This window comes from Leucoraja erinacea, chromosome 4, assembly GCF_028641065.1.
Source record: "Leucoraja erinacea ecotype New England chromosome 4, Leri_hhj_1, whole genome shotgun sequence".
NCBI classification, from domain to species: Eukaryota; Metazoa; Chordata; class Chondrichthyes; order Rajiformes; family Rajidae; genus Leucoraja; species Leucoraja erinaceus.
This window is the reverse complement of record NC_073380.1, coordinates 87,058,022-87,076,825: the sequence shown is the minus strand read 5'-3', so window position 1 is coordinate 87,076,825 and position 18,804 is coordinate 87,058,022. Positions and strand designations below refer to the sequence as shown.

Below are 18,804 nucleotides of genomic sequence, written 5' to 3'. Positions count from 1 at the left end.
ATTCCTAGGAGCCACAAACAGGACCTGTTAGATTTGCTGTTTCCGCCTGTATTTGTCCTGGGAAATAAATGTCTTCCAGTTTCAGCTCCTCCTGGGAAATAAATGTCCTCCAGTTTTTCCCTCCTCGTCGAATCTCTTCCCGGCTACAACTGTGCTTCTTCCAAAAGCATCTTCCTCCTGGAAAATTCCAGTTTCTTGCTCCCAAATGGCTTACCCTTACCACAGGTGTCCAATCCCACCATCTCCAAATTTCAGCAGGACAGTGTTAGGTTCATTGGTTAGAGGCTCGAGCAGTCAGTCCTCATCCTGCAACAACCTCTTTCATCTGGCTAAATTCATCCCCACTTTGAACACATTTTCTTTTAAGTCAAGTCATTTCATATTAGATGTGTGGCCAGGGCAATCCAGGTGGATTCAAACCACCCAGCTGTTTCTCTATGGGATATGTGGAAAACCTTTTGTTTCAGTTCAGGTCCCGTTCTCACCTCTTCCTCCAACACAGTGAGGTAAGCATCACCTCCAGCTTGTCTCACACATCAGCACTGTGTTGCGTAGGATCTCGAGGAAGAGGAAGTGAGAGTTAACAGTTCTGCGCCAAGATCCCGTGATCTAAATGCTCACCAGGTTAGTGATAGTCAGCCATTTGAATGGTCAAGTACATGAAGAAAGCGACGATTCAAAATTCCCAGTGTTATAATGTTGTGATATGGTAGAGCTGACTGCACAAGCTGGGTTTATACTGGCCCTTCCTAATTCAACAAGTCCCATGATGAATTGAGAACAAGCCACATCTAGAGATACCAGAACAGAGGCCAATTGTTCAGCCAACTTGAAAAAATTTAAGGAGCGTTTTGAAGGAAGAAAGAAAGGGGAGGAATGAAGGGCCTGTCCCACTTAGGGGATTATTCAGCGGACTGCCAGCGAGTGTCAAGTTCGTGGCCGTCGCCTGAAAAACCGGGAGCTGGAATGGCGACTGTCAGAGTGGAACACACACACAGATACATCGCGAAGGCGGGGGCCAGGGCAAGCGGGGGAGCGCTGTCTGAAATTCACACTGTGCAAAGCCAAGGTGATACAGACACACACCGCGATGAACAGTAAGGTTAAGGCGGCTAGCACAGTGTACGGTAAGTTCTTTAACTTAAGGGGGGGGAGGGGAGAAGGGGGAGAAAGGGGGGAGGGGGGGGGGGGGGGGGGGGGCGAAGGAGTGGAGACACTTTTAAGAAGCCAGATAACTTTTAATAAGCCAGAGATACACAGCTGTGAAGTTCGGCGGGCATTTAACATTACCGGTCGGTTATCCTTGGTTCTGAAAACTTGTGCTTACGTTTTTTTCCCTCAATGAGCCAATGAAAATGCCCAGTCAGCAAAGATGATTAACTAATACTACCTACGACTACCTCGACTACCGATAGCTACATGGCGACCCCACTACCACGGCACCTACGACTACAGGATTATTGATTTTCCCCATGGGGCCCAATCTTTGGTCGCAGAAAATTTTTCAACATGTTGAAACATTTGTGGCGACCATACTGAGGCCGCGACTAGTTCCCAGAATGCGGGAACTCCTCGCGACCATGAAGGAGACTCACCAGAGACCACCAGCGAACATGTGGCGACCATGTGGCGATCATGAGGCGAGCGCAGAGTCTCCTGCACGCGCCTAAGTGGGACAGGCCCTCAAGTGAGGTTTAGAAATTCCAAAGCTCAAGGCCTTAGCGCTTGGAGATCTGGCCTCCACTGGTGGATCAATTAACATTGGAGACATGCGGAGAGTTGGGTGGACAGTGGGCTGGGGGAGAGTTGGGTGGACAATGGGCTGGAGGAGAGTTGGGTGGACAGTGGACTGGAGGAGAGAGTTGGGTGGACAGTGGACTGGAGGAGAGTTGCGTGGACAGTGGGCTGGAGGAGGCTCTGGTGACGAGGAGGAAAGAGGCCATGAGGAATTTGAAAAGGATGAATTTCACATCTTTTATCAATTTGTACTGCATTGGACTCCATGTCAAAGTAACATGACACAGTTGGTGCTGATTTAAGCAGACCCTGCTTTACATCAGTGTAAACTGTGTTAATATCATTGATTTATGAGACTGAAGCTTTGATGTCCTGAACACCAGACAGACAAGTCTAGTGATATTTCTTCTAAAAACGTTAACGGCTTGTCCACACAAATTATAGCTGTCTTGCTGTCTGACTGGTGCCTTTTGCACAGCCTGTTTCTCCTCCCCCATCCTGGCTAACAAACTGAATCAAAGAAGACCATTCGGACCATTATACACATGCTGATTAAGAGCCATTGATACAAATGCCACCACCAAGTTGTTTGTCCATAATCCTTTAGGTTACGGAACCTGGAGATCTTATCAAAGGTAATTTTTTAAATGTCATGAGGGTTTCTAGCTCCCCCATTTCTTTCCCTACCTGTCCTTGTAACTTTGTCTTTAAACTTCTGGTCCCTGTTATTGACCTCACAGTTAAGTATTAAATGTACACTCAGCCGTCAATGTGCTGGAGCTTTAGTGTCAATATCTGATTATGACTGATAAGAGTGGAAATAAGGAAGATAGCCACAAAATGCTGGAGTAACTCAACGGGTCAGGCAACATCTCAGGAGAAAAGAAATAGGTGTCATTTTGAGTCGAGTCTCAGACAGTAATCTGAAGAAGTGTCTCGACCTGAAACTTCACCTATTCCTTTTCTCCAGAGGTGCTGCATGAGATGCTGAGTTACTCCAGCATTTTGTGTCTATCTTTGGTGTAAACCAACTTCTGCAGTTCCTTCCTACACAGAATGCAAATAAGGATTTTGTTCTTTAATCTTGCAGTTTCTTTAATCCATGAACTCACCATCCCGGCAATTTTTGGTGGGAACATGATAAGGCTAATAACAAAAGGAGTGACAGTCAGAGTTGTACAGCCCAGTCCACATTAGGTCTGTTTCCTTCTAAGCCACGCCTATTTAAGTGTCCGTCCACATGTCTGTTAAAGGCAGTGATTGTATCTGATTCCACCATCTCCTCAGGCAGAGCGTTCCAGATGTCAACCACTCTGTGTGTAAAAATCTACTCCACAGATTCACAGCGTTCCTCCCTCTCACCCAAAACCATACCCACTTTTTTTGGCTACTGCTGCAATGGGAATAAGAGTTTGGCTATCTATCCTACCCTTGGCTCTTATCTTCCCTTCAGGTTGTCCTCAGTCTCCATTGCTTCAGGGAAAGAAAGCCCAGCCAATCTAATCTCTCCCCATAGCTAAAGTCCACCATTCCAGGTAACATCCTGGTGAATCACCTCTGCACTCTCTCCATTGGAGTTGAAAGAAGACACCATCTCACCCCCTCTCCTCTCCATTCACTCTTGCAACCAACAGCTCAGTGAGAAGTGTAGGGAGGGCAGGGGGCATCTTCTTTGATAAAGTAAACTCTGCATCTAGTTTCCCACAACCATTAGGTTCTAGAACAGACCAGCACAGCTAGGCATCACCTACAGCTCAAACACTGCGGGACAAAGGCCTGTTCCTACCCTGTACTGACCTCTGTTCTATATTTTCTGTCCTATATGCACAGCTCTAACCCTACTTCAGTAACGGAACACCACTGATCACCTCGTACTACCATGGCCTTTTTCCTGGTGTTTTTGCAGTGATGTCTTGGTATTACAGTCTTTTTCTTTTCACCGCCTTGTATAATATGTATATAATTATGTTTGTGGGCTGTCTGAGTCTAGGTGCCTGTAATATTTTGGCAGGTAAGCTTTTCATTGTATCGGTACCTCACTGTACTTGTGTATATGACAAAAAACTTGACTTGACTAGGATCGTGATCAGATTACTTTCTACCTCAGACCATTTGGCAGGTAAACCTTGAGTAGGATTCTGGGAATAAGTATTCCGCTCTCTGAAACTGTGCATCAGAATCGTTAGCATCAGCCTGACACAGTAGATCATGCCTCAGTTTACTGGGTCTTTCAATATACAACACTGGTAACAATGCTACACTTCCCTTGGTACCGATGACAAGTCAGCCTGGGTCTTCTCACTGCATGCAGGTTGGCTGATGTTCTTCCTCCACTACAGCGGCAGCTGCATTCCAAACATGCTTCAATGGCTAGGAACTGCTTTGGGACATTTCAAAATCATGAAAGATGCTTTGTAAATGGAAATTCTCCCTTTTGCTTTCCATGGCTTGAGCTCCCACAGAAGCAGATCCTGTCAGAAATAATAGATTTAGAAAGATGTCCAAAGCAGTGCAGCGATAAACTGAATCAGTGATTCTTTACTGTTTAATGACCATGTTTACAGGCAGATAACATGGCATTTCTAACACCAAGTTACCTAGTGAATTTTACAGCCTGTTGCCACTCTACCTTCAACTCTGATTAAGGACATTAATGCTGGGTAGTCTATGCTGTGCTGCCACCAAATGCCCCATGCAGTTAACGGCCCATTGTGTTGATTTATTTTAGCAAATATGTTTATGAAAGTAAATGACTTCGTTCATGCATTTCTTTAAATCTGAAGATTACGTTTCCATTTCTGGGTGCTCTAAGTAAAGAAAGTGGCCCCACAAGAACATAGAAGAGTACAGAAGACGAACTCAAAGTACTGGAGTAACTCAGCGGGTCAGGCAGTATCTCTGGCGAAAAAGGATTGGGACCCTTCTTCTGACTCTTCTTCAGACTCTGAGTTCAGGTTCTTGACCCGAAGCATCACCCATCCTTATTATCCAGAGATGCTGCCTGACCTGCTGAGTTACTCCAGCACTTTGCGTCTACCTTCAGTATATACCAGCATCTGCAGTTCCTTTCTACATAGAACATATAGTACAGGAACAACCCTTCGACCCACAATGTCCGTGCCGGACAGAATGCCAAGACAAACTTTTATCTGCCTAAACATTGTCCATATTCACCCATTACTGGTATATCCTTGTACCTATCCCAAGCCTCGAATTAAGCCACTATCGTATCAGCCACCACCTCCACTCTGGCAGTGTCCCCCAGGCACTCATCACTCTCTGTGTAATAAAACTTGCCACGCACGTCTCCTTTAAACTTTGCCTCTCTCTCACCTTAAAGCTATGCCTTTGAGTATTATTCCAAAGATGAACAAGATTCCAACTGTCCATCCTATCCATAGGAGTTCGCAGTGTCAGTCTTTGCGAACTCCACATCAAGCAATCAAGCACACCCCACCCACCCTTCTCCCCTAATATTCACCCCCTGCCCCCAACCCCTCTCCTTTAATTCTCACCCCCTCGCCCCAGCCCTGCACCCTCCCCTGGCAGCAAGGATTCTTTACAAATAGAATCTGCAAAGGAACTACAGCAAAACCAATTACACACACAATTTAGCTTGCTTCTGCAGAGTAAGCGAATGCAGGATTTAAGGGTTTGGTCATATCACTAAACTTTATTGTCAAACTTAGTAGACCTTACATAGCTGATCCATTAAACAATTCATTCTGTTGGATGTTGAAGCTGGCATCATATGTCCAATAATAGATAGCAATGACATAAAATGTTATGCCTCTCATACTTTATGTGGCAAAAAAATCAATCTGGTTTTTAATTGCAGCCCCAAACTAAGATCTTTCTCATTTAAAGATCAACACTAACATTTTACCACCTACTGACAAGAAATGCTGCTGATATTTTGATTTATTTGATTTGGCTTAGCTCGTAGCAATATTTTGGGAAACAGTTCTAATTTTGAGTGTGACATTTATTTTGTGCAGCATTAAGAGCTGTGCTTCTGAATGCTGGATTCATATTAATACCTATGGTGGGTGGGCTGCAAGACCAAAATTCATCAGCAATGGGCAGCATACAGAAATCTCTCTACATAACAGGCTGGTGTGCCTTACCCAAGGTGAAATCCAAATGTAGCGATTATCCTCATATTACATTGAACTTACAGGGTATCAGCAGGCCGTTAAGCCCCACCCAGTCTATATTGGTGCTCTACACTTTCCATTTGCCATCTCACCCTTTTAATTCAATTCATTTCTCCAGACATGGCTGTTGCTGGCAAGGCCAGAAGTTATTATCCTCCCCTGACTGCACCGGAAGCAAGTGGTGAACAGCCTTCTTGAACCTTTGCAGTCTCCCAGAACAAGGGGTCACAGTTTAAGGATAAGGGGGAAATCTTTTAGGACCGAGATGAAAAAAAAAAATTTCACACCGAGAGTGGTGAATCTCTGGAATTCTCTGCCACAGAAGGTAGTTGAGGCCAGTTCATTGGCTATATTTACGAGGGAGTTAGATGTGGCCCTTGTGGCTAAAGGGAACAGGGGGTATGGAGAGAAGGCAGGTACAGGATACTGAGTTGGATGATCAGCCATGATCATATTGAATGGCGGTGCAGGCTCGAAGGGCCGAATGGCCTATTCCTGCACCTATTTTCTATGTTTCTATGTTTCTAGAATATGTGCTTCTATAGGAGGGAGTTCAGGGATATAGACCCAGCAACAATGAAGAAACAACAAAATATTTGCAAGTCAAGATGATGAGCAATCTGGAAGGGAATCTGCTGCTGATGGTGTTCCCATTCACCTCTTATCCTTTCTGTTGGTGGAGCGCATGAGTCTGGGAAATTTTTTCAGAGTAGCTTCGGTAGATACCAACAGTGCCTTTTGTAAACTGTACCCTCTGCAGCCACTGCACTGCAGTGAAACAGGGACTGGATGATTAGGATGGTGGACGGTGTACCATCAAGGGGATTGCTATATCCTGGATGTTGCTTGGCTTCTTGAGTGTGGTTGGAGCTGCACTCATATCCATACAAGTGGAGAGGAGAGCATGCCATCACACTCCTGATGTGCCTTATGTGAGCTGTCAGCCAATGAGTCATTTGCTGCAAGACACCCAGAATCCAACCTGCTTTTGTAGCCACAGTTCTGTATCCGGTCTAGTTTAAGTTTCTAGTCAATGGTGGCCGCTACGATTTTGAGGCAATGGTAACGCTGACTATCAAGGGTAGACGTTTAAACTCATTTTCGTTGGAAATGTTCTTGCCTTGAACTTTTGACATATAAATATTACCTGCCACATATTAACCCATGATTGAGTGTTATTTAGATCTTGTGCCTGCAGGCATGGGCGGATTCATAGGTTGGAACTGAGCATGGTGCAATCATCACCAAACCTCTCCCTTCTAGCCATGTTAGGAATTAAAGGTAATTGATGAAGCAGATGATGATGGGTGGGGCTTGGAGAACTCCTGCAGTGATGTCCTGGGGTTTGAGGTGATGGACCTCCAACGTAAGTGGACGATGGTCTTCCCGCAGTTCGCCCAACAAATTCTTTCGAGAAAACCTACCGCTCTTAATCTAGAAAACCTACCTCTGACAATCAGATAAATGTATTGTTGTAACCTGGTGGCACCCTCAGGCAATTACATCATTGCAAACTACAAAGAGCAAATCTTTAGGACTATAATCAACTTGAAATTTGTACTTTTGCTGATTGTTTAACAGCTGGAAAATACTATGTACAGATATCTTCCATCCCATTGTGTCAAAGCGTTTGGTCTCCTCAATATTTTAATAGTCCAAAAACTCACAAGGCCTTGAACATGCCAATCATAGTCCTCTGGAGGTTAGTAAAGTGGCTGCTTGCATGGCATGACTGTGATAGAGCTCCCTGTGTGTGTGTAATAATCTTCATTAAATCTTAAGTAAACAAAATGCCTTCTCTTTTATAATAAATCTCCTCAGACACGCTGAAGGGAGAGAACAAGCGAAAGGTTGTCACCATATTTACACAGCTTTATGCCATGCTTGAGGTAGACTGTCATCATTTAAAAATGATCAGGCTCTTCACAGACAAGGAATAAATTGGACATCACAGTGTTTGTCAAGGCATATCTTCACTTTAATATTTCTAATTTGGATCTAGTTAACTCTCAAATGAAAAATGTGGTATTGACTCTGTTGGTATTTCCAGGCATTTTTATTAATATTTAGGGCCAGTTTTAATGGGATGGTCACTTTGTGGTGCCCCTGCACTCAGACCATATGGGTGCCTTGAGCTTCTTGGTGTGGGCCCTTTAATTCCCAATCTCACTTCTTTTCCAACGTGCCTATTTCCACTGCAATAGTGAGGCCCAATGTGAACCAGAAAAGCATAATTTTAACTTCTGGTATTTTGCAACCTCTTGGAATAAACAGTAAATTCGCAAAATACAGACAAACTGTAAATTCTCCAACTTCACCATTTCCCATTATCATGCTTTGTCCCTTTTTCACCCACTTCTGCCGAATGCCTCCCAAATAGCCAGTAGACTTGGAGATTGTCCAAAAAGGAAGATTGGTCCCGATGTTGGGGAAGTCCAGGACAAGGGGTCACAGTTTAAGGATAAGGGGGAAATCCTTTAGGACCGAGATGAGAAAAACAATTTTCACACAGAGAGTGGTAAATCTCTGGAACTCTCTGCCACAGAAGGTAGTTGAGGCCAGTTCATTGGCTATATTTAAGAGGGAGTTAGATGTGGCCCTTGTAGCTAAAGGGATCAGGGGGTATGGAGAGAAGGCAGGTACAGGATACTGAGTTGGATGATCAGCCATGATCATATTGAATGGCGGTGCAGGCTCGAAGGGCCGAATGGCCTACTCCCGCACCTATTTTCTATGTTTCTATGTTTCTATGTCTAGGACTAGAGGTCATAGCCCCAGAATTAAAGGATGTTCCTTTAGGAAGGAGATGAGGAATAATTTATTTCGTCAGAGAGTGGTGAATCTGTAGAATTCTTCACCATAGAAGGCTGTGGAGGATATTTTTAAGGCAGAAATAGATTCTTGATTTGTACGGGTGTCAGGGGTTATGGACAGAAGGCATGAGAAAGGGATTAGGAGGGAGAAATAGATCAGCCATGATTGAATGGCAGAGTAGACTTGATTGGCTAAATGGGCTAATTCTGCTCCTATCACTTATGACCTTATGACCTAGACATGTTCCATTTCACCTGAATCAATCTGCACGTCATGTTGCCTTGCGAAAGCAGCTATCATCGTCAAATATAGACACAAAATGCTGGAGTAACTCAGCAGTCAGGCAGCATCTCTAGAAAAAAGGAATAGGTGACATTTCGGGTCAAGACTCTTCATCAGGCTGAGAGTCAAGGAGAGGGAAACTAGAGGTATAAGAAGGAACAGAACAAAGCAGAGCCCGGCATCAATGACTCAGGAAAGGTAGTGTCCACAATGGTCCATTGTTGGCTGGTGGAGAGGTGATAACAAAGGGATACAAATGGTTAAAGACGACTAGGGTGGGGGAGGGACACAGAGAGAGAGAATGCAAGAGATACTTGAAGTTAGATAAATCAATATTCATGCCGCTGGGTTGTAAGCTCACGAGGCAAAATATGAGGTGATGTACCTCCAATTTGCGTGTGACCTCAATCTGACAGTGAAGGACAGAAGGGTCAGTATGGGAATGGAATTAAAATGGGAAGGGGGATTAAAATGTTTGGCAGCTGGGGGAGCATGTAAGCCAAGGCAGACTGAACGTAGGTGTTCAGTGAAACAGTCGCCCAGTCTGCGTTTGGTCTCGCTAATATATAGGTCCTCAAAGACATGAGGACAGTAGATGAGGTTGGAGGAGGTGCAAGTCAACCTCTGCCTCACCTGAAAGGACTGTCACAGTCCCTGGATTAAGTCAAGGGAAGAGATATAGGGACAGGTGTTGCATCTCTTGCTGTTTCAGGGGAAAGTACCTGGGGAGGGGGTGGTATGGGTGGGAAGAGATGAGTGAACCGGGGAGTTGCGGAGAGAACGGTCTCTGCGGAAGGCGGAAAAGAGTGGAGATGGGAAGATGTGACTAGTGGTGAGATCCCGTTGGAGATGGTGAAAAAATGTGAGAGGATTCTATGGTGTATGCGATGGCTGATGAGGTGACAGGTGAGGACAAGGGGGACTGTGTCTTTATTGCGACTGGAGGGAGGGGGAGCTAGAACGGAACTCCGTGATACCGAGGAGACGTGTGTGAGGGCCTCATCTATGATACAAGAGGGGAACCCCCATTCCTTAAAGAATGAGGACATCTCGGATGTCCTGGTATGGAACTGCTCATCTTGGGCGCAGATAGAAAAATAGAAACAGAGAAAATAGGTGCACGAGGAGGCCATTCGGCCCTTCGAGCCAGCACCGCCATTCATTGTTGTGTCCCCAATCAATAACCCGTGCCTGCCTTCTCCCCATATCCCTTGTCCACTAGCCCCTAGTCTAACTCTCTCTTAAATCCATCCAGTTATTTGGCCTCCACTGCCCACTGTGGCAGGGAATTCCACAAGTTCACAACTCTCTGGGTGAAAACGTTTTTTCTCACCTCAGTCTTAAATGGCCTCCCCTTTATTCTAAGACTGTGACCCCTGGTTCTGGACTCACCCAACATTGGGACCATTTTTCCTGCATCTAGCTTGTCCAGTCCTTTTATAATTTTATATGTTTCTATAAGATATGGAGCACAGAAGGTTAAAGGGGGACTTGATAGAGGTCTTTAAAATGATGAGAGGGATAGACAGAGTTGATGTGGACAAGCTTTTCCCTTTGTGAATAGGGAAGATTCACACAAGAGGACATGACTTACCATAGCCCTGTACAACTGCAGAAGAACCTCTTTACTCCTATACTGAAATCCTCTTGTTATGAAGGCCAACATTCCTTTAGCTTCAGAGAGTGGTAGCTGTACCTGGACGCCAGCTCCCAGTGGAAGTGGTGGAGGCAGGTTTGTTGGTATCATTTAAAAATAAATTGGACAGGCATATGGATGAGAAGTGGATAAACTCACATTTATCCATATTGTACTGCATCTGCCCACTCACTCAACCTGTCCAGGTCACCCTGCAACATCCTAACATCCTCTTCACAGTTCACACTGCCACCCAGCTTTGTGTCATCCGCAAACTTGCTAGTTTTGCTCCTAATTCCCTCTTCCAAATCATTAATATATATGGTAAACAGTTGTGGCCCCAACACCGAGCCTTGCGGCACTCCATTTGCCACTGCCTGCCATTCTGAAAAGGACCCGTTCACTCCTACTCTTTGCTTCCTGTCTGCCAACCAATTTTCTCTCCACGTCAACACCCGACCCCCAATACCATGTGCTCTAATTTTAGTCACCAGTCTCCCGTGCGGGACTTCATCAAAGGCTCTCTGAAAGTCTAGAATACACTACATCCACTGGCTCCCCTTCATCCATTTTTCTTATCACATTCTCAAAAAATTCCAGAATATTAATCAAGCATGACTTCCCTTTCATAAATCCATCTTGACTTGGACTAATTCCTTTTACTGCTATCCAAATTCATTATTACCTCTTTGTACCTGCACGCCAACTTTCCCACCACCGGTCAGTACAACTGGTCTGAGGTCTCCCTGTTTCCCCCTCTCTAACCTTTCTTGAAAATTGAGATAATAATTAGCTATCCTTCAATTTGCAGGAACTGTGAATCTACTGAACATTTATCTAAATGATACACCAATGCGTCCACTATTTCTAGAGCCACCTTCCTGAGGACCCTGGGATGCAGACCATCAAGCCTAGGGGATTTATCATCCTTCAGTCCCATTAGCCATTAGCAATACTATTTCTCGTCTAATAAAAATGTATTTCTCTACCCCCTTAGATCCTCTGTCCTCCCGTACTTCTGGGAGATTGTTTGTGTCTTCCCCTAATGAAGACAGATCCGAAGTCCTGTTGCAGCAGAGATGGAGGAATTGGGAGTAGGAGAGAAAGTCTTTGTAAGAAGCAGGGTGGGAAGAAGTGTAGTTTAGATAGCCGTGAGAGTCAGTGGGTTAGTAATATACATCAGTCAATAGTCTATCCCTTTGTTATCACAACATCCCCAGCCAACAATGGACCATTGTGGGCTCCACCTTTCCTGAGTCATCGATGCAGGTTCTGCTTTGTTCTGCACCTTCTCACACCTCTAGTTTCCCTCTCCCTAACTCTCAGTCTGATGAAGGGTCTCGACCCAAAACATCACCTGTTCCTTTTCTCCAGAGATGCTGCCTGACCCGCTGTGTTACTCCTGCATTTTGTGTCTATCTTCGGTGTAAACCAGCATCTGCAGTTCCTTCTTAAATATAATCAAAGTCCCTTCCCACTCTAGTCATTCATTTTTCTCCCTGCTCCCATTTTGTATAGGATATAGAAGCTTGAAGGCATGCACCACCAGACTCAGTAACAACATCATCCTTCTCTTATCAGGCTTCTGAATCAGGTTCCACCAGCCCGGCGTGAGGGCCTGAACATCGGGCCACCCCAGCATCGGGTTCCCACCACCAAAGTAAACACAGGCTAACTGGCTGTACTTCCCCGTTTTCCTCTCTTGGTGCCTTTATTGAATGTTTGGGATGGAATTTCTGTGTTTCACTCCACAGGAATTGATTTGAATCTTTTGAACATTGGAAAATGATTTTATGCGTCCACTATTTCTATTTATTTTTCCCTGATTTTTTTTTTTATGAGACCATCAAGCCTAGGGGATTTATCATCCTTCAGTCTCCATTAGCCATTAGCAATACTATTTGAATCGTCTAATACAAGAATGTATTTCTATCAGCTAAGTTGCTGTCCAATTCTCTCCCCTACCTCATTGCAGAGATGGTTTTGTCTTTTCTGTTAATACAGAAGACAGATCCGAAAGTCTTGTTGCAGCAGAGATGGAGGAATTTTGGGAGTAGAATGGAGAAAGTCTTTGTAAGAAGCGCGGGTGGCTTGAAAAGTCTGGAGCGGCTGCCTTTAGAGACCGGGAGAATCATTGCATAAATGTAATATACATTAGTTCAAGGGATTCTATCCCTGGTTGTGTATCAGGGGGAAACATTCCCAGCCAACAATGGACCTGGTCGGGCTCCACCTTTCCTGAGTCATCGATGCGGGTTCTGCTTTGTTCTGCACCCCGGCAACCTCTAGTTTCCCTCTCCCTAAATCTCAGTCTGATGCCGGACGTCCCAGCCCGAGAATGTCGGGAGTCGGCGGCGTCGCAGCGCTGGGAAACCAGCGGGAACGAGCAATGCCTTACCGGGTTGTGCGGCAAGCTCTGCATTTTGTGTCTATCTTCGGTCCAAACCAGCGTCTGGCAGTTCCTTCTTAAATATAATCAAAGTCCCTCCCACTCTAGGCGCCGGTTTTTCGACCCCCAACTCTCCCCTGGCTATAAGATATAAAGCTTGACGGCATGCACGCGATGACTGAGTAACCACATCATCCTTCTCTTATCACGGCGACCTGAATCAGGCATTGCCCCACCCCGCTGGCCCGCGCTGTGAGGGCCGACTGAACATCGGGCCAGCCCGGGCGGCGACCGCGGGCCGCGCTCGATTTGGAGCCCCGCACCACGGGTAAACACGGGGGGGAGCTACAACCGGCGACTATGGTGCCCCATCCTCACCTTGGTGCTTACTGTTATGCGACCCGGTAAGGCATTGACCGCTCCCCCGCCTCTGCGTTTGTGGGACTAAGAATTAAAGTTTTTTTCAAATTCCTTTTCAATTTTAGCCCTCCATTTTATTTTACTAATGTTTTTATGATTTATTTATTTTTATTTTTTTTGGTTCCAGGGAGATGATACTGCCGTAAGGGAAATTCATTTCTGTTGTCTCAAATTGAGAGAATGACAATAAATTTGAATACAATACAATACAAGAATGTTCTTTCTATCAGCTAAGTTGCTGTCCAATTCTCTAACCTACCTCATTGCAGACATGGAATTTTGTCTTTGGAACTGTTATACTACAATATTGAGAACTATATTTTTCCCTTCGCTTTTCCTTTTGCACTTGAGCTTGACTTGATTGTATTCATGTATTGTATTATCTGACTTGACTGGATAACTAGCAAAATAAATCTATTCACTGTATCCATGTACATATTAAAAAAAAACGAGATTTGATCTATCTTAACCAATCCGGAGGCTGCGGCACATCATTCGATCAGCCGAGAGGGTTGTTGGCTGCAACCTTCCCCCCACGATAAACTGTGCACTGCAAGGGCCAGGAAGAGAGCAGGCAAGATCATCTCTGACCCCTCTCACCCTGGCCACAAACTCTTTGAAGCACTTTACTCAGGAAGGTGACTGCGAACTGTCAAAGCCGCCACAGCCAGACATAAAAACAGCTTTGTTCCATGAGCAGTATCTCTACTCAACAGCCAAAAGTCTGTAGCCTCCTTGTGCTCTGGTATTTTATTTCATTCTTCACATGTTTAAATAATATTGTTTTATTTTTAATTGTCTGCTGTATATCATGTTGTTACTTGCGAGCAAAGCACCAATGCAAATTCCTTGTATGTATACACACCTGGCTAATAAAACTCATTCAATTCAATTCAATTCAATCTCTTTTTTGAAACCCATAACCCTTCCACTTTATAGCCAGTTATGACAAAGTTCGCTGACCTGAAACACCAGCTGGTCTCTCCTTCCACAGATGCAGCTTTTCTGGCTCAGTTCTTCTAGCATTTCCATTTTGGTTTCAGTTTTTTATTGCCCTTTTGTGTCAAGCCTTGATAAAAAATGGTGGTGTGGTGGTGAGCTGTCACTTTGAAGCACCGCAAACTTTCTGGTGACGGTACTCCCACAATGCGAATGACGGATTCCAGAACTTAGGCACAGTGGCGATAAAGGAGATGCAATATATCTCTAAGTCAGGGTAGTTTATGACAGGAAAGGCAACCTCAGTTGATGATGTTCTCATGAAAAAGCAAAGTGTTAAATCAACTAATCGGCTTCATTTTGTTTTGTCGGATTCTTTTTTCTCCTGCAATGCTCTTTCAACTCACAAAGAGAACTCTTTAACACTCCAGCTGTGAAGCACATGTCTCAACTGCATTGCATTCTAACCACAATGCAGCAAAATGGTAGGGTTCTAACCAATTTGTAGACCTTAATATGAAAATCTAATGTTTAATCCATGGAGTATCTCTGGGGCCACAGCATTCCATTACGCCAATCCATTATACAAGTTAGGGAACCAAAACAGAGATTGCACATTGCCTTTTGAAATGAGCCTTCTTTGCTGTATATTTCCTGGAATAACAAATGCATTGAAAGCTCGCTTTTCATATCAATTTGAAATTATGCTGTTGTTCTGTCCCAAAACAACTAGGGCCTTACCTATGTTTCTCTTTGCAGCCCTCTACAATTACCAGAATGCATGCATATCATTCACCTTAGGCTGTCATCTCTCTGGCTAGAAATAAATTAGCATCTATAGGGAAAAAAAGTAAAAATGTAGACATCTCCCTCCCCTCATTTAAAACCAAAGTTCCCGCGGATAGACCAGAGGGATCCCAGCATGTATAAGAAGTTCTTGCTGTCTTTTGTAGAGGGTAACCATACATGTCCTGAAAGCCTGTGTTCAGATTCCTGAATGTTCCCCTTAAGCATTTAAATCCTGTTGCTGTTTTCTTCAACACTCCATCTTAGTTGGACAAATACAAGTTGACAGCACAATAAACGTGCCAGCTCTGGCTACGCAAGGCATCGTTGATGATTTTTATTGCATGGAGTGTGTTGCAATCATCCGCATTACCAACATGTAAAAGAAATGATATGCATGCCTGAAATGAGCCTTCGCACAATGGCAACAGCTCTTCATTAACAACAACAAATTGAGAAGGGAAGGCGAGGAATCAAACTTGTTAGAATATCTGCTACATCACGTTGCAGTTTCCACATCCAAAGGCCGTGATCTCCATTGTCAGCAATTAACCAGCAATCACTGCCCATGGCGCTCAGGAACTGGTCTTGGGCCAACAGCCAAAGTGAGATGGATGCACTATCATGAGTGAACAAGCAAGACTGTGGGCTTTAGCACTGAATCCAGCAACTGGCTTTCAAGCACCTCCTTGTCACTCCCATGAAGCTAAAGCAAAGAGGTTTGATGTTTGGAGCGTCGGCCAGGTGTGATTAGCTAACCTAACCCATCCGGTTCCCCCAAGCAAATTGGACACTGTTCCCTCATGTGCAGGTGGAATCCCATGGTGATTGAGGGAGGAGATGTCGGGCAATGGCATTAAATGAGTCATGCTCTGCAACATTTGCCTTTTAATTGACATCTTTGAAATACCACGATGGACATTGTGGTCAGCAACAAAGGAGCATGGCGGTTGCATATCAGGGCTAATAATCCTCAGTCGAGTTGAATAATCCAGAGCGGAGTCAATATCCTACCCATATAACATATAACCATATAACAATTACAGCACGGATACAGGCCATCTCGGCCCTACAAGTCCAGGCCGAACACTTATTTTCCCCTAGTCCCACCTGCCTGCACTCAGACCATAACCCTCCATTCCCTTCCCATCCATATACTTATCCAATTTATTTTTAAATGACAAAATCGAACCTGCCTCCACCACTTCCACTGGAAGCTCATTCCACACAGCTACCACTTTCTGAGTAAAGAAGTTCCCCCTCATGTTACCCCTAAACTTCTGTCCCTTAATTCTGAAGTCATGTCCTCTTGTTTGAATCTTCCCTACTCTCAATGGGAAAAGCTTGTCCACGTCAACTCTGTCTATCCCTACCACAACAATAAGGGAATTGCAATTGCTAATTAAATGAATGTGGATGAGATATCCTGTGTTACTAAGGTCATGGAATTACTGGGTAATAATAAAAACATTTGATTCATTAATGAACTTCAGGAAATTTGTAAACTTGTGCAGGCTAGTCTCTATGAAGCTCTCATCTCTTAAATCCCCTCTCAAAATAACCCAGTGAACCATTCAGTACAATGACCATTAGGGATGGGGTTACAAATGCTAGTCTTGCCCGTTATGATAAGTATCCAATAAATGAAAAAGCAAACAAAAAAAGCAAATCATTTAATACCTGGAATTGTATGCCAACAGCCATTGTTAAATTTACTCTCCTCAGTGTTATAAACAAGGTCTGTGGAAACTGAATTAAACCTCTGTGTTGCATTAATTTATTCATCTTAGTGTAAGCACTGAGGTTGCCCAGGTCAGGAAGACATTCTGATCCCAACCAAATCCACCATTTTCACAGTCTTCTCACGACCTTCACAACCCAGTCAATGAGCAGCAATACACAAAGTAAGTCTACAACCTGGGAACTTGCCTTGGGTAACGTGCTGTATGGTTACAGGAACCTCAGATACATACGTAGATACCAAGAACGGCACAGCACAGGAACAGGCCCTTCGGCCCACAATGTCCATGCCGAACATGATACCAGATTCAACCCATCTCCTCTGCCTGAACATGATCCATATCCCTCCATTCCCTGCATTTCCATGTGCCTATCTAAAAGCCTCTTAAATACCACGTTGGTATCAGTCTCGACCACCATCCTTGACAGTGCACTCCTGCCATACAACACTCTCTGTATAAAACACTTGACCTGCATATCTCCTTTAGATTTTGTTGCCCCTCTCACCCTTCAAGCTATGCCCCCTAGTCTTTGACATTTCCACACTGGGTAAAAGATTCTGAATATCTACGCTATCTATACCTCCCATCATTTTATTTACTTCTATCAAGTCTTCCCTCAGCCTCTGATGCTCTTACATTTGCTTTCCAAAGGCACACGGAAATAGGACGAAAGCCATTGCTTCTGCTCTGTCCTTCAGTGAGACCATGATCATTGCATAACCTAGCCCCATCTCCCTGAACACTACTGGTTCACAAGACTTGAAATCAACCATCAACCCGGCATCAACTGCAGCTTTCAGAACTCGGCTCCAACCTTTCAACATGGAAAAGATTATGTCTCCTTATCCCAGACTCCCCAAACAATGAAAATAGCTTCCTTTCATCCGCCCTAATTTCTTGAAATTTCCATTTCACTGGGGTAGGGAAGTTTGATCAAAGGATGCCAAAGCACAGATGAAGCAAAAGGCCATTGAATCACTTGCATCTATTCGGTCATTCACCGAGACAAGGGTTGGTCTATGGCCTATCTAGTCGGTTCCATCCTTAGCTAAACATTTTTGCCAGCAGTGGGTAATGCACTGGGCGATAGTCTCAGTTGCACTTAGTGATGTCCATCAAAGATTAAACCCCACCCTTACATACTTAGTTTATCCATTGCCATCAGCTTTTCTTAACATCCTATACACAAAGAAACAGGAGCAAGAGTAGGCCACCAGGCCCTTCAAGTGCATCCCTCCATTCAATGTAACCGTGGCTGATGTGTGTTAGCCTCAACTCCTCTTCTCTGTGCCCATTACCTATCACCCTCGATTCCTCAATAAACAAAATGCAAAGTACAGAGATTATGATGTTCAGCAGCAGTTCCCACCAACCCTTTTTGTGGATATAATTGATATTTCTTCCAAAACGTTCAAAATACTGTGTATTACAATTCTTTCAAACAACACAATCCCAAAATATCCTGGGATTCTGCTTCCGGCTAATATTCAGCACAAGAAGTTTAAGCTTACACAACTGAAAACAGAAACTTTCGGAAAGAAATTACCATTTTTGCACTCTATCTCTGACAGAAAAACTTTCAAAAGTGCCACTTAATTTGAAAAAGTGTACCGCAACAGCTTGTAATATAACACACAACTTTAAGTATAAAATACAAGTTTGAATATAACCTTTATTTTTTCTCTCACAATACCACAGCAGGTATATTGGAATTATGTTCACAACTCCAGTTTAAAGTTTAAAGGGTAATAATGTAAAAACAGTTGCAAAAATGTCATCTCATTTTAATTGTAACATGCTTTTTTTTGCATTTCGTTGTATTATCTAAGTCAAGCCCTCTATAGTCAAGCTTAAATATGTGCTCACCTGAAACAGGAATAAAATATATACCTGTACATGGAA

At 44.0% G+C, this 18,804-nt stretch overlaps 1 protein-coding gene across 1 annotated transcript in view; it reads right to left on the bottom strand.

Moving 5' to 3' along the window:
* Window positions 1-18,804, bottom strand: part of tshz1 (teashirt zinc finger homeobox 1) — a 240,483-nt gene that overhangs the window by 112,224 nt on the left and 109,455 nt on the right. The window lies entirely within an intron of this gene.